This window comes from Dipodomys spectabilis, unplaced genomic scaffold (genome assembly GCF_019054845.1).
Source record: "Dipodomys spectabilis isolate Male_0828 unplaced genomic scaffold, ASM1905484v1 ptg000207l, whole genome shotgun sequence".
Taxonomy (NCBI): domain Eukaryota; kingdom Metazoa; phylum Chordata; class Mammalia; order Rodentia; family Heteromyidae; genus Dipodomys; species Dipodomys spectabilis.
The window spans coordinates 3212860-3227784 of NW_024870884.1; the positions used below are offsets into that span (position 1 = coordinate 3212860).

The 14925-nt window shown below is 38.1% G+C and overlaps 1 protein-coding gene across 2 annotated transcripts in view; it reads left to right on the top strand.

Moving 5' to 3' along the window:
- Positions 1-14925, top strand: part of Bicc1 (BicC family RNA binding protein 1) — a 238170-nt gene that overhangs the window by 138122 nt on the left and 85123 nt on the right. The window lies entirely within an intron of this gene.

The following is a 14925-nucleotide window of genomic DNA, read 5'->3' on the forward strand; positions in this document are numbered from 1 at the left end:
ACTCCTGGGCTCTGTCCCTGAGCATCCTTTGCTCAAGGCTAGTGCTCTACCATTTAAGCCACAGCACCATTTCTGGCTTTTTATGAGTAGTTTATTAGAGATAAGAGTCTCACAGATTTTTCTGCCAGGACTGGCTTCGAACCATGATCCTCAGATCTCAGCCTCCTGAGCAGCTAAGATTGTAGGTATGAGCCACCAATACCTAGCGTTAAATTTCTTTTCTTGAGTATATTTTATCCATTTAGCCAGCAGCAAAGAACCCACTAGATGTCCTTTCAGTCTGACCATTAACATCTCCCCAGTCTAGCTTTTTCTATGCTTTTCCATAAGACACTACCCAGCAAATGGACAGTCAGAAATGGAAGAATATTACTCCTTTCCATTTCTTTTTGCTAAGATTATATGGTATTTTGAAATATAACTTTTCAGCATACATTTTTGGGGTATTTTTTTCTTTTTAAAGTATGAGCTTGAGCTCAACTTTATTGTGTATATTTTATTAAGAGTACAAATGCTGTAGTCATCAGGAGACAGAATGATTGTGCAAGCAGAGCAGTGTCCCTTGTGGTCTGGCTTTTCTGTTGTTGATATTCAGTTGTGTGTTTGTTGGCCCTTTGCCCTGTGATTTTTATTGCTAAATGATACAATACACTGCACAATTTCTCAATTTCCTTTCATAGTTTAGTCCTCATTTCCTTTTTTTAATCTCATTTTTTAGAGTTATTCATCCCATGGAATGTAAATTATTTTACAAAGTTTTGTGTGTTTTTTTTTTAAATTTTTGGGTGTTGCCAGATGGACTTTGACTGACATGGCTACAGAAACTCTGATCTTTTTACCTTTGTATTTGTGTTCACAGTAGCCAGGATTTGGAGCTTATATGCTAAATAATCATAAGAAGACAGGTTAATTTCCATGTGTAATTCCATATCTTTATTTGCCACTGGTTATAGACCTGTTATTTATTATTTTTCCATACCATTTTGATGTTTTATACTCAATTCAGGACAATGGTAGTAGATTATCTACTTATTTGCTTATAGATATATAAAAATCCCTGGCCCACAACTTGGGTAAATTGAAACTGACTCTTCTTTTCCTGTTGCCAGGTATTTTTACATACAGAATAAGATGAACTTCATTGCTTGTTTAATAAAAACAAAATTCCATTAGTCCCCAAAGAAAAGTCCCAAGGAAACATGAATGGTAAAACCATTTCAAGAGAATTTTGAAATGGCTTATTCTTTTACCCAGATCCATGCTAAATTCCTCCCCTACATCCTCCTTCCCCAATTATCATGAAAAACTAAGAATTGTTTCAATGTTTTTTGTTCAAAATGTGATTTCAACATTAGAGATTTTGGAAAATATGGAGATTAATAGAATAGTCTCATAGTTTTAGATTACTTTCCTTTCATTGGCACACTTAACCTATTCAGAAGGACCAGTGATTACAAATTTTGATGATACATTTTGCTTTAGAATTAATATTTTAGCAGGATATTGGAGTATACTTGGGATAATTTTTACATGCTTTAAGTTAAACTTTGGAATTGTGTCTAAGAATTGGCCCCTCCAGTCGTGGGTCTTCAGACTTCATTTTATTTATTTATTTTTGTATATGAAGTGCTCTGAATGTACATGGCACTGCGCAACAGAATGTGACAAAGGAGAACATGGGATCGAGAAGGAACCAGAAGTTTGCCTCTGAGAACTGTCCTGTTCAATTTTTCCTTGATGGCTCTTATTTAAACACACAATTGCTGACTTAGTTCTTGGCTAACTTCCCTCCTGTGTAAATATGGTTTTATTCAGAAGTGAAATTTCATTGATTATAATTTGTAGCTAATAAAAGTAAAATGAAGATGTCAGGAGGAATTTTAGTAGGTAATTATTTGTTGTTTCATCTGATGTGGCTGTTGTCTCCCCGCTGTATAGTAGAAGGAAATATTGCTGGTCTTGAAGCTTTCTTTGGGTTATTATTGAAGAGACCGAGGTGTATTGATGTAGTTAAGAGATTTGTGCCATATTTGGGATGATTATTAATTTGTAACTCCCACGGTAGCTTGAAGATTTGGAATATATGTTAATTCTCAGTCCATGCTAGAGAAAACTAGAAAGTATTTTACTTTCTAGTTTTTATGACACACATTGGTGGAATATTTGAGCTTACACAAACATTTTTCATGGCCACTGTTACCTCTGTCTGCCCACTTCTTTACCATATTGGAATTTGGTCCTGTGTTTTTCAAATCAGCTTCCAGTATCTCTGTCCAGACTTTATTTTTGAAACCATTAATCCTTTATCGGAATGGCTGAGTGAGCAATTGTAGCGCTCCTTGGTTGAAGTGCTAAGAGCCTTCATTTTCCATCAGAAAGTTCAGATTCATTTCTAGAGATTTTAGTTAAGAAGTTCTAGCATAGTCCTCAGAGTGTATATATTTAACAAGCTCCTTCTGCTGCTATGGTTAGCTGAGTTTGGGAAACGAAAGTCTTACCTTCTGATGTAGAAACAGTCACCAGGAAATTTAGTTGCCAGGAAAACTGTGTTGAGTATGCAATGATGATAACCACAGTGGAAAAACAAGTGAAATTCTTCAATGTCACAACCAAAGAATTGCACTGTTCTAGATTTATAAGTTTTACATTCTGTCATCTTTGCAGCCAGTTAACATGGATAAGGTAATGGTAACATCATTGTTCTTTGACATTGTGAAATATAACTTAGAGCAAAGAACCATCTGGTATTTGCCTCTCTAGTCCTCTCTTTTTCTCCTCCTTCCCATTCATTCCACCTTCATTTCTCAGTAAGGAACTTCTTTTTTTGGGGGGTGGGTGGGTCATGGGGCCTGAACTTTAGGCCTGGGAGCCGTCCATCAGCTCTTTAGCTCAAGGCTAGCGCTCTACCACTTGAGCCACAGCACCTCTTCCGGCTTTTTTCTTTTTGCTTATTTGGTGCTGAGGAATCGAACCCAGGGCCTCATGCATGCAAGGCAAGCATTCTACCACTGAGCCATCTTCCCAGCCCACCTTCATTTCTCTTCAGCTATGTTCTAGATCCTAGGATGCGCTTTGAAAAAAGTAATAGAAGTGTATTTGTTTATGAAGAGTATTTTAAGGGATGTATTTTTCTTTTTGCTTATGTGGTGCTGAGGAATCGAACCCAGGGTCTCAGGCATGCAAGGCCAGCGCTCTACCACTGAGCCACCTTCCCAGCCCTAAGGGATGTATTTTTAAATATAAACTGGGGGATAGAAATTTTTGTTTTTGTTTTTGTTTTTAATCCTACAGCACTGAGCTGACTGGAAAACTGAGTGCTCATTAAAGCCATAAAGAACTAAGACTTTAAAGCTGAAGATAATGGACATTTAAATAGATGACTGTAGGATTGTTTTAATGAGGGTCACAATTAAATTTAAAGTGAGACTTAATATTTCTTCTGTGTAGTGGCAATTTATCTTGTGTGGAAGAGAATAAAATTGTTTGAAGCTCTTGACAGAAAAGCATGAGGCTTGTGCCAGTGAAACCATTATTTAAGGATTAAGGTGTTTGAAATTGTAAAACCTAGGATATCTTTAGACATTCAAATTTTGAATATATTTTTCTGAGGCATAGCCTATTTTAAAAAGAATGCAGCTTCATTAAGTATAAATAGCATTTTGAACAAGTTTAGCTGCTTTGCCACAAAATTTCTGCCAGATCTGCCTTAACAAATAGATAAAGTTATTTGTAATGAGAGTTAATCTCATATATATACATTGCACTGTGAAGTCCACAATGTTAAATGAGTTTTTTTCTCTCATGTGAGGTAAATATTTTTTCTTAAAATTATTTTGCTTTTAATTTATCAATTTCTTTTTTCTTAGCCTGAAAAAGGTAAATATGGGTAAAATTATTTAAAGTTTTTTTTTTATTTACTAGATTTCCAAATAGATGAGGTCCACGTTAAAGAAATGGTACTGCAGAGTCAAAGTGGTGGCAAGTGCAGGAACTTCCTAGGAGAGCAGAGGTGGCCACAACTAACCAGATTGTACAGCACTGACTGGATTTCTGATGTATCCTGCTTTACAGGCAGTCTGGCACCAGTTTGGCTCTTTCCTTCCTCCCAGAATAAACAAGAGAATTATTAGAATTCCATGAGATTATAATATTTTTTGGTTGTATTCCATCAGAACAAGCGGATATCTACTTGGAAATCTTAGCATGAGTAAAACTGTAGACCTTTAACTTTTAATTTTCCTGGGGAAAGTGTTTTCTGGAGGGTACTTTAGTTTGGTATCCATGGTGCACTAATTAGTAATCAGTGTTTCTCTTTAACGTATCAGTGCTCCATGGGGAGAGATCAGAGAAATGACCTGGCCCAGCCAGCTAGATCAATGTGTTTTTGGTAGTGGGTTTTGTCCTTGCACTAAAAGTTAATTTAATGAGCCACAACCAGCAATAAAATACCCCAAGTATATCAGTAAAAGAAAACAGAATGTAATGATATTATCTGATAAAACTTGAAGCCATGCACATCTATGTTCATGTTGTTTGGTATGTGCATACACATATATAGTTATTAGTAGGTTGTGATATAACACGGGTGATAATGAAAGGTTGTAGAACCCCGGGCTAGATTCTCTAGAGGATGAAGAACACAGGAGTTTTGTTAAGCACTGAATCCCTGACACTGCAATCAGGGCATAGCTGACATTCAGTAAATATTTGAAGATTGAGTCTTCAACTCAATCTTGGTTATAGTGGAACTGCTCATGTAGCTGAGAATATCTGCCTCTAAGGTATGCTGGTTATTTGCCACAGAATAAGATTTAGAGTCATGACCTTCACAGAACAGGAGTGATAATCATGATCAAGAGGAATAGCTGTAAATGGTGGCTTCCCTGTAGACTCCCCAAATGAGCATGATTGTGGCTAAGTGGTTCTGTAGTGTCCTCATGAGGGAAGAGGAGAGAAATTCTTGGAAAATGATCTGATTTATTGTTACCCAGGGTACCTGAATCACTGAATTTCTGGTGCATTCCCCAGGGGCTTCATGCTCTCTCAGCTTGCTTGGATGACACTGTAGCATTGGGGTCTATACCTCCACCCTGGCTTTTTGCTGGTTCTTTGGAGATGAAATCTCATGGACTTCTGCCAAATCACATGCTTCAAACCATGATTCTCCAGATCTCACTCTCCAGAGTAGCTAGGATTATAGGCACCAGGCAGCTGTGCACATTTTTTAACAGCACTTCTGAAATTTAACTGTTTTATATATTACTTCCTTAGGAAAGACTTTTGAATTATCCTTAAACCAAACAACTTCAAAAAATGGGTTTGGAAAGAAACTATGGTTGGAATATGTTATAAATGCTTGGTAGTGTTTCTTTTCTTTTTTTGCTTTAGGTCCTTGATAGCAGTCTCATTGATCTTCCCAGGACTACTTGTATTTCTTTTAGATAGAAAGATTTGCAGTTGGCTTGTATTTCTTTGACGCAGAAGGGCCTTTCCCTTAGCAGTCTCAGGTACTCAGTGGTCACTCAGTGAACACTAATTGGTATCCAGTAATAGGAGTCCTAGTCTAAGGCTTGGGGAAGTTGTGTTCAGTGTTCTACTACTCACTGTGGTAAGAAGGAATATGGCCTAGATAGGATGTGTAGTTGTGGGAACTGAGACAATTCCTAAGGGAATTATCATAATTGGACACTACAGTGGTGTTATAAGTGCCTATCTTGCTCCCAAAATGGGCAGCAAGTTTTTTCTGGTTTCCCAAATCATGTGTGGTTTTCTGATTTCCCTCTGCTTCAGTAGTCATGGCATTGCTGGACTGAATCTCATGACATTTATTATTAGGTCTGTCAGTAGCAAAGAAATTATTATCATGAAGGCAGTTTACAGTTGCAAACATCTCTGAGCTACCATGTGGCACTTCTCATTAGCTTAAGAAAATGAATCCTAGTGGCAGCTTCATTTATTCCCATACCTGTTTTTGACCATTAGAGTGGAGATGGTGGTTTATCATTATATTTTTTTAACAAAATTAACCTTGGTACTAAGAGACATTTTTATGAAAAGATACTAGAGAGATTTCAGGAATGAGGAGTTACATTCTCTTTATGTCTTGTTGCCAAAAATTGTTCTTAAAGCAAAACAAGTTCTGCCAAAAATAGAAGTAAGATCAGAATACAGCATAGGTGTGTCTTGTTTGATTTATACAAATCGTTTGTGTTGTTACTTTATAAAAACTCATTCTATGCACATTTTGAGAGAACATCTTCAATATAAGCACACAAATAATCCATTATTTTTGTAGCTAATGGAAATGTCATTGAATATATGTGATATTTTTGGTACATAATAGTATAATTCAACAAATATGTCTTGATAGACTGGTTTTACTTATTTTTTGGTTGGTTCTGGGTCTTGAACTCAGCCTAGGTGCTGTCCCTCAGCTCTTCAGTTCAAGGCTAGCCTGTACCACTTGAGTCACAGCACCAATTCCAGTTTTCTGGTGATTAATTGGAGATAAGAGTCTCATGGACTTTCCTGCCCAGGCTAGCTTTGAACCACAGTGCTCAGATCTCAGCCTCCTGAATATCTAGGATTATAAGCATGAGCCACAGCACCTGGCTACTTTTTTGTTTTTGTTTTGTTTTTTTGAATGAATTTCAAATTTCTTTGTGCACTTGGATATGTTGTATGTTGAGCAAATTCTTACCAAGGGAATTCATAATCTACAGAACATGAACTACTTTAATATTTTTTTTTAACTTTTCTCCTTGTCCTTCCAAATGACTATTGAACTCCCTCCTACCTTGCAGGGACCGGAATTTGGAAAGAGAAACATCTATTAGTTCCCCCTGTTTGCCAACAGTGTGCTTTTCTACTTTGGCTGATCTAAATAGTGAAAAGTAATCCTGTTGTTCATACATACCCCCTTAATGAGTAGAACAATTGAACAATTTTCATCTGCTCATGGAATATCCCTTTATATTCTTCTTTAAATTTTTTTGTCCCACCTCATGTTGGATTATATATCCTTTTCCTATTATAATGGTGGTTCATCATTTTTCTAATGAAGCAAATAATTTAGTGTTTGTGCTACTCAAAAAATTGTTTACTTACCTTGTTTACCCTCTATATGTATTACATAAACTGCTTCTTTCTTACCATTGGTATTTATTGATGGCCATTTACAGATTATTTCTATGTCAAAGTAGAAAGAAATGAATTGACCTTACATAGTAATTATGTGTTCATTTTTAAAGGATTTTAAAATATTCATTAACATTTTGTTCACTGGATTTCTGAAATAAGTGGGCATAGACTATTGAATCCCCTAGGTTTTCTCCTTAGGTAATGACTAGTTTTGTTTTGTTTTTTTTTTAATAGCATAGACTAGTTATAATACCTACAAAGTGTATTATCTGTGCAGTTTGGAATTCAGAAATGCATTACATTTCATAAAAATGATCAAGTACTTTGATAAAAGTATGTTCCAGCAACCTTGATTTGTACTTTCTTCAATCTGTCATGTTAGTTCACACCTTCACCCATCATGACTTCAAATCGGCTGCAATCTCTAATCTCTTCTTTCTACATTACTTTGCCAAAATAATCAATTTATACTTTCTTAGAGCTCCCAGCCCAAACCTAACTTTCTTAAACCCTCCTTGGAACCACCCCAAGTAAACCCAAGTTATAAATTAGGCACCTGTCAGTTTCTTTTTACCACACCCCATGTTGGCATTCTCTGTTGCTTTTTAAGTTATTTTCTGCAGGTTAGTTCCTGGTGGTGTTTGGTTAATGGCTACTATGGTGAGTACTGGAAGAACTTCAGAGAGAATCATTGATCTCAGTCTCTGCCTTGTGGAGTTTGGCTGGGGATTCCTGCTCTACTCACTTTGAAAAAAATCTTTGAAGATAGCATATAGTTTGCCATCAGATCTCAGATAGCTCAAGAGGAGAAGAATGGAAGCCACAGCCAAGGAAAATATATTTAGACTTATATAGGTCCTGGTATAGATTTCCCAATGGTGGGAAGAATTTGTGTTTGGAAAAACTGAAATAAGCGAAGGATTATTACATGTTGCAGGAAGAGAGGAGGCTGGTGAAGGGAAAATATTAGAAAAGTTCGGACAGGCAAGGCAGAAGAGTGAAGAGCAGTGAACTCTTGAGAACTTCATCCATGCTTCAGGCTGGGAAAGGTCACAGAAAATTGATTGACAGGAAAAAGGAAAAGACTAGAAAATGAATATGGTAGATCATATTCAATGATGGAGGATTGGAGATATTTTTGAAGGATGAATCATTAGGTAAAGCTTGATAAAATCTAGGAACTGGGTAGCTGACTGCTGTTGTTGGTGCTGTTGATTTGCCCTTGACCAACACCTTCAGTTCACCTACTGTAGACGTTTTCCATGTTTGCTGACCACTTCCTACCTGCAGATCCACCTGAATGCTTTGCCAGAAATGGCAGCTCCTCCTGGAGTGCACAGCAGCATAGACGCATCTGTCATGATGCCATATATCCCAAGACAGACTCCACCCAGGGAAAGACTGCATCTAGAGCACAAGGGCCCCATTTCCCCTCTTCTTGGTTCTGAGCAATTAGTATAGTTTTACAGTGTCCCAGAGGGGGATCAAGCCAGCGCTCCATTTCATTCTTCTCATTGCCTGTCCTTCATCCTGTCATATTTTGCTCACTGTCTAACTTAATGCTCCCTGAATCACTTTGTGAATACACAACTCCAAGTAAGTCAGACTAAGCTAAGTTTTTGTTTCAAGATCTTTTCTTTTCTTTCCTTTTTAAAAAAGTCAGTTGTGGGACTTGAAATCTGGGCCTGGGTGCTGTCCCTGAGCTCTGCAGCTCAAGGTTAGTGCTCTCTCTACAACTTGAGCCACTGCTCCACTTCCAGTTTTCTGGTGGTTAATTGAAGATAAGAGTCTCACGGACTTTCCTGCCAGGGCTGGCTTTGAGCTGTGATCTTCAGATCTTAGCCTCTTATGTAGCTAGGGTTACAGGCATGAGCCATTGGCACTTGGCTGTCTCAAGATCTTTTTGAGCTCAAACCAATATGGATGTCCTGAATAATCATTGTGCGATGAAAAAATGCACATGGAATCCTTGCCCAGGTTCATTAACAACTCTATTGTCCAGTGAAAAGATGACTGCAGTTCCTTCAAGTATCAGCCCAGAAATACGGCAAAATGATTAAGAATTCATGGCTCATTTTGATGGTGAGGGCGAGGGGGAGGGGAGATGGGGTAGGGAGGCTGGAAGCCATCTGCAAAAGTATTAAATTGATCCCAAGTGGGACATAGGGATTTGAAACAATTTCCAGGCACATTAGATTGTTGTCAACCCAAAGAAAAATGTACACTATGGGGAGAAACAAGAAGAAAGGAAGGATCTAGAAACCTATGATTTCAGCAGGTCAGGAGGAAGAATGTCAGTGTGTGAGGACAGGGAGGACCCTAAGCTCCTGTCAGTTGGTGTGTCATCCTGGTGCTTAGGAATGCTATGCTTTGTCAACTGGGATGTGGTACTTGCCACCTGAGGGAGCACTGATGGTCAGTCATTGGGGAAAAGACCCAGCCGTAAGATCATTACTGTCGACTCGTACTCTCCCGAAGGTCATGGTTAGTGCCGTTAGCCAAGTGAGGAAAATATTTCCGTTACTAACAGTATAATTGTTAAGTGTGCTCTATGGGGATTCTCAAATATTTGCTTGACTGTAATAAACATTGGAATTTCATTCTTTTGCTGTTTTTCCTCATGATTACAGTATCCAGATCTTCAAAACAAAGCAAAACAAAACGTACTTGGTAGAGTTTTATGGACAAATGGCAAGAACATTGCTTATAACTAAAGGTTGCAGAGGGGCTGGGAAGGTGGCTCTGGGTAGAGCGCTTGCCTTGCATGCATGAGGCTCTGGGTTCGATTCCTCAGCACCACATAAAGCAAAAAGAAAAAAAAAACCGGAAGTGGCGCTGTGGCTCAAGTGGTAGAGCGCTAGCCTTGAGCTGAAGAGCTGAGGGGCAGTGCCCAGGCCCAGAGTTCAGACCCCATGACTGAACCAAAATAAATAAATAAATAAAGGTTGCAGAGAATTCATCCGGTTTCCATGAACAATCATACCTGAGCTCCTCAGCATTGGAACTGACACATGACTGGAAAGATGCCTTCCCTGGGTGGTCCTGTCCATTACGTTGTCTTAGGAAATGATGTCCTGCCTTGCCTTAGTCTGTGCTCTATAGGACCTTATTCTAGAAGAGAAGGACTTGCCTTTGTTGTTTTCTCCTCAAGTCTAGTCATTAGACATCCTTAATTCAGTTGAAACTAATTTTAAACATGTTGTTTACCATTTAATATTTTCAGCTGAGTATTATTTTATAATGTTCACAGGAATTAAATAACAAAACTATAAATATATTTGGAGACTTTTTTAGGAATATTTAAAAAATCAGAAAATAATTACCTCAACTATAAAAAATACTATGTGCAAGAAAGTACAACTGAGTTATGGTGACATTAGTAGCCTTTGAAGGAGCTGTTTCATAAGTAACAGGGTCTTGAAGACAATGATTAGAAGAGGAAGAACAGCAACTAATGGTTAAAAATGTCTGTGTAGAGCTGGGCACCAGCAGCTCACGCCTGTAATCCTAGCTACTCAGGAGGCTGAGATCTGAGGATCATGGTTCAAAACCAGTCCGGGCAGGAAACTCTGTGAGACTCTTATCTCTAATAAAGCATTAGAAAACCAGAAATAGTGCTGTGGCTCAAGCATTAGAGCACTGGCCTTGAGCTGAAGAGCACAGGGAAAGCACCTAGGCCCAGAGTTCAAGCCCCAAGAGTGTATATAAGAGAAAATGACAGCAGAGGGGCTAGTTACTTGCTACAACAGTGAGTTGAAATGAAATGAGTTGATTTGTATCTGTTTTTGTTACTTTTCCTGTAAGAGTAAAGACTACTTGAGTGAGCGTATTAAGGTGAAAAAAAATAGAGGAAAGAAATTGGTGCTTGAGAAAATGGTTAGCTTGGAGCAATCATCGCAATCATTGCACAAGTAGAGTTAGATAACAGATGTGGTGTGGGGGTAAACTAGCTTTCAGGTGCTTAGCTCCTTTTGTGAGGTGACTGCTCATTTTAGTGAGTTAACTTTAGTTTATAGCCCTCATTAGATTCTGCTTGGTATATGTTCTCAGACCAAAGTCTGAGGCTGCTGATTCTGCCAGAAACATACCCAATAAAATGCTTGGCTGGTAGCGGGCTCTCAACATTTATTAAAACAGAGTTGGACATATTTTCCTGAGTTTGGAGAGGAGTAAAGATTATGCTGGATTTGCACTAAAGCAAGGAAAAGTCAGTGTAAGCTTCTTTGTCTACTTGGAAATAAAAGTTATCTAGGAGAAGAGAGGGATGCTTGGAGGCTCTGTGAAACTGTATAGAGCAGCTGCTTATGAAAAATGTAATAGAGATAAATAAAAACTTTCTGAGCGGAACTAAGTAACCAGCAGAAGCCACAGGTAAAAAATTTGTAGCTGAGTTTCATAGAACTGTTGCATACGTTTTCTGTGTTCTTTTGGTTACTCAGAGTGGAACAGACAAGAAATCTCTGTTCAAGCCCCAGGACTGACAAAAAAAGAAAAAAGAAATCTCTGGTCCTGGAGCTGTAACAGTAGGTGTAGCAGAAAGGTGGAGGAGGATAGATTTTAGAATACTTAGGAGAAGATGGTCTAGTTTGGGGCTAGATCATTTAGTGTTGATGTTAGCTTATAAATTTAGAAGTAAAAATACGTTGGGCGGCAAGCACATGTATACAGATGTATTAGCTGAAATATGGTAGATTGAAGGGAGAACTCAAATAGTGTTATTTCTTAGAAAGGCAAAATAAGGTTCAGCAAAATTGAAATACTAGGAAGTGGGTACTTGAAAGGAGTGAAGTGGGGTAAAAGGGAAAGGGGGGGGTGGGCAAATGAAGAGGTGAAGAGGGGAAAATGCAGTCAAGATTCCAATGTATATTATCCAGAATTTAAGAAGAATGAGGGAAGGGGTGGCTGGGGAGGAGATGTGTTAGACTGTTTTGAAAGGGGTGACATTGATCAAAGATATGTTAAATTCACAAACTGTTTTGTTAAGTGGTGACTCCTTTGTACAACTACTTAAAGACAATTTTAAAAAATCAAAAAAAGGAAAAAAAGAAAAACTGAAGCCAGCAGAGCCTAGGAATCATAAGTTAGAGAACCTGTGTGGTTGAAGGTAATTAAAAGTTGCATTGGTAGGGGGTTGTATCCATGGAAGGAAATGACTACTTAAAAGCCAGAGAGGTAGAGTGTGGTCTGGATTGTAACAAGGCCTAACTAGTCATAAACCCTAGTTAATTCATAATTTGTCTCACAACTGAGTGATTCCAATCCTTTTTTTTTTTTTGAGTTCTTTTTTTTTTAATTGTGAAAATAATGTACAGAGGGGTTACAATTAGATGGGCAAGATAGTGAGTACATTTCTTATCAAACATTGTAGCCTCCTCCTTTGTCCCCTTCCCATCCCTTCCCAGCCTCCCCCCCCCCCCCCGCCTCCCCCCCCTCCCCCCGCCTCCCCACCCAATCTTCCCCCACCCCACTAAAGTTGTAAAGTTCATTTTCTACATAACAATTTGTACTTCTCATTGTTGCTACGGGGGTTCACCTGTATCCTTATTTAAACGACTTGTTTTTCCCCTTCCCCTCCACAAATTATACCCACATCAAATACAGTGAGAGCAGGGGTTATACTGTGGGGGAGGGACATACAAAACAACAAAGAAATAATCTTATAAATGCGTTAGAAACAAATGCCTGACAGAAAAAAACATTTAAATACATATCTTAGGGTTCATTCCTAACATCACCTTATCTGACCTTTTCTGCTTGACTCATACATTTACTAGATATTCCTTGTTAGGAGTCTTTAATAATCAAATTGAAACTTGCTAATGACTTAAAGCAAAATTAAAATGGTGTCATCTAGTTTAAGACATTCTGTATGACTTAAAAATGGAGCAGCCACATTAATATTCATTGGAATGAGTTTTCATGTTTAGAAGAGTGCCTTATGTAAGAGCCCATCAGTGCTTTTGCTAGTCAATTTTAAATGTTACATGTGCAAACACCTCATAACTTATGCATGTTTTCCAGTGAGCATTACATCATAGGTCGAAAGAAAAGAAATCATCCATGATTCTTAAATGTTACATAATCTAGAACTTCATAACTTTCTAGTTATATCATCTCTCCCCATACTCTCATGCTCTTAACAGAGGGAAATGTGGTTTAGTGGTAGAGTGTTTGCCTGGTATGTGCAAGGCCCTGGGTTGATTCTGATCCCTGGAAAAAAGCAAAGAAGAAAATGAAAGTATTCTTACAGATACTAAAGGAAAGCTGAAAGATCTACATGTATATGCACTTGTGATTTTGAGGTAAATGCTTAAGAACTAGTTAGTATCAACCTAACACTTCTCTCTGGTGGCTCCTGCAGTGAATATCAAAATTACTTTTCCTTTCCAAGATACCAAAAATTTATGAACTATACCTTCCCAAAGCTATGAGAAAGATTCCTTGGAGTCACAGGCTGTCCTTCACACTTTCAGCTGTCGCTTATATTCCTGGACTTTGACTCTGTTCCAGTAGCTATTTATGCTTACTATTTAATCTACCCTTCTAAAAATTCTTGAACCTGAACCAGTGCTGTAGGGGCAGGTTCTGTTCTTACGTCTGGAGACTTTGCTTTGTAGATTGTCCTTGTCCAGAACATGTCTACCTAACACCATGGTTGCCCCCATAATGGAAAGGTAGGCAGAACATCTTCAGCTCTTCGATTCTACTTATGCCTGCAGATAGTGAGAAGGAAGTTTAAGGATGAAAGCAGATAACATCTTTGAGGATCTGCTTGCATGTTGTGGCTGTCTATTCCCTTTCTCAACTAGACAGTGCTTCATTTGATTTCAGATATCTCTTTGATACAGGTATAACCTGAGATACTGTACCTCCTTTACACATGAGTGTGTATGTGTGTGTGTGTGTGTGTGTGTGTGTGTGTGGATACTGTACTTCCTTTACACGTGTGTGTGTGTGTGTGTGTGTGTGTGTATTTGAAAGGTTTGTATATCTCCTCCTCTATAGTATCTGAAGCCTACTGTTACAGGAAGTTTTGAGGTGGGTTTTTTAGAAGACTGTAGCCATTTCAACCTTACTTAAACTATAACCTAGTTCCCCATTCTGTGTTCATTATCATGTATTACTGGCAAGAAACTCAGTCTTTCCTTTTAGAATTCCCTATTAGAAGCATCATTTTGTACAAGTCCTATACATTTGTGCAGGCTCAAGTATGGAGACACAGAATGAGGTTTTGCTCAGCCTGTTCCTTCTCATGACATTCTACTTCTTGGCAATTTCCAACCAGCTTTGATTTTTTTTTTACTCCAGGCTTTGCCCAAGTGTAATTCAATGTGATTACAAACAAGTTGTCTTTCCATCTTCACTCTGGTTTCTGTTTGCATTTCTTTAAAAAGATATGTCACCTATTCTTTTTCCTAGTTTATGTTCTTTACCTACCAGTTTTCAAGAGAGTTCAAGAGCACTCTGGAAGTATATTTCATCCTAGTTGGTTTTTTGTTGTGATTTTTTTGGTTTTTTACTTTTGATATTTGCTTGTTTTGCCTGTATAAGTCTACATGGTTCTCTAGCCTTCTTGAATTTCCTGACTGTCGAACACTGGGATCTTCACCTAATCCAAAATACCTTCTCTAGTTGCTTCAGACTTACTAGACAATATGAATTTCTAGGCTTGATAGCATCAATATGACACATTAGAGAGATAGCCTTTAAGCTCTTAGTTTTCCATTTAGCTTTTTGTACCTCGTGTTTTGCATAATACACAATGCAGTATGTAAAAGGGAAAGG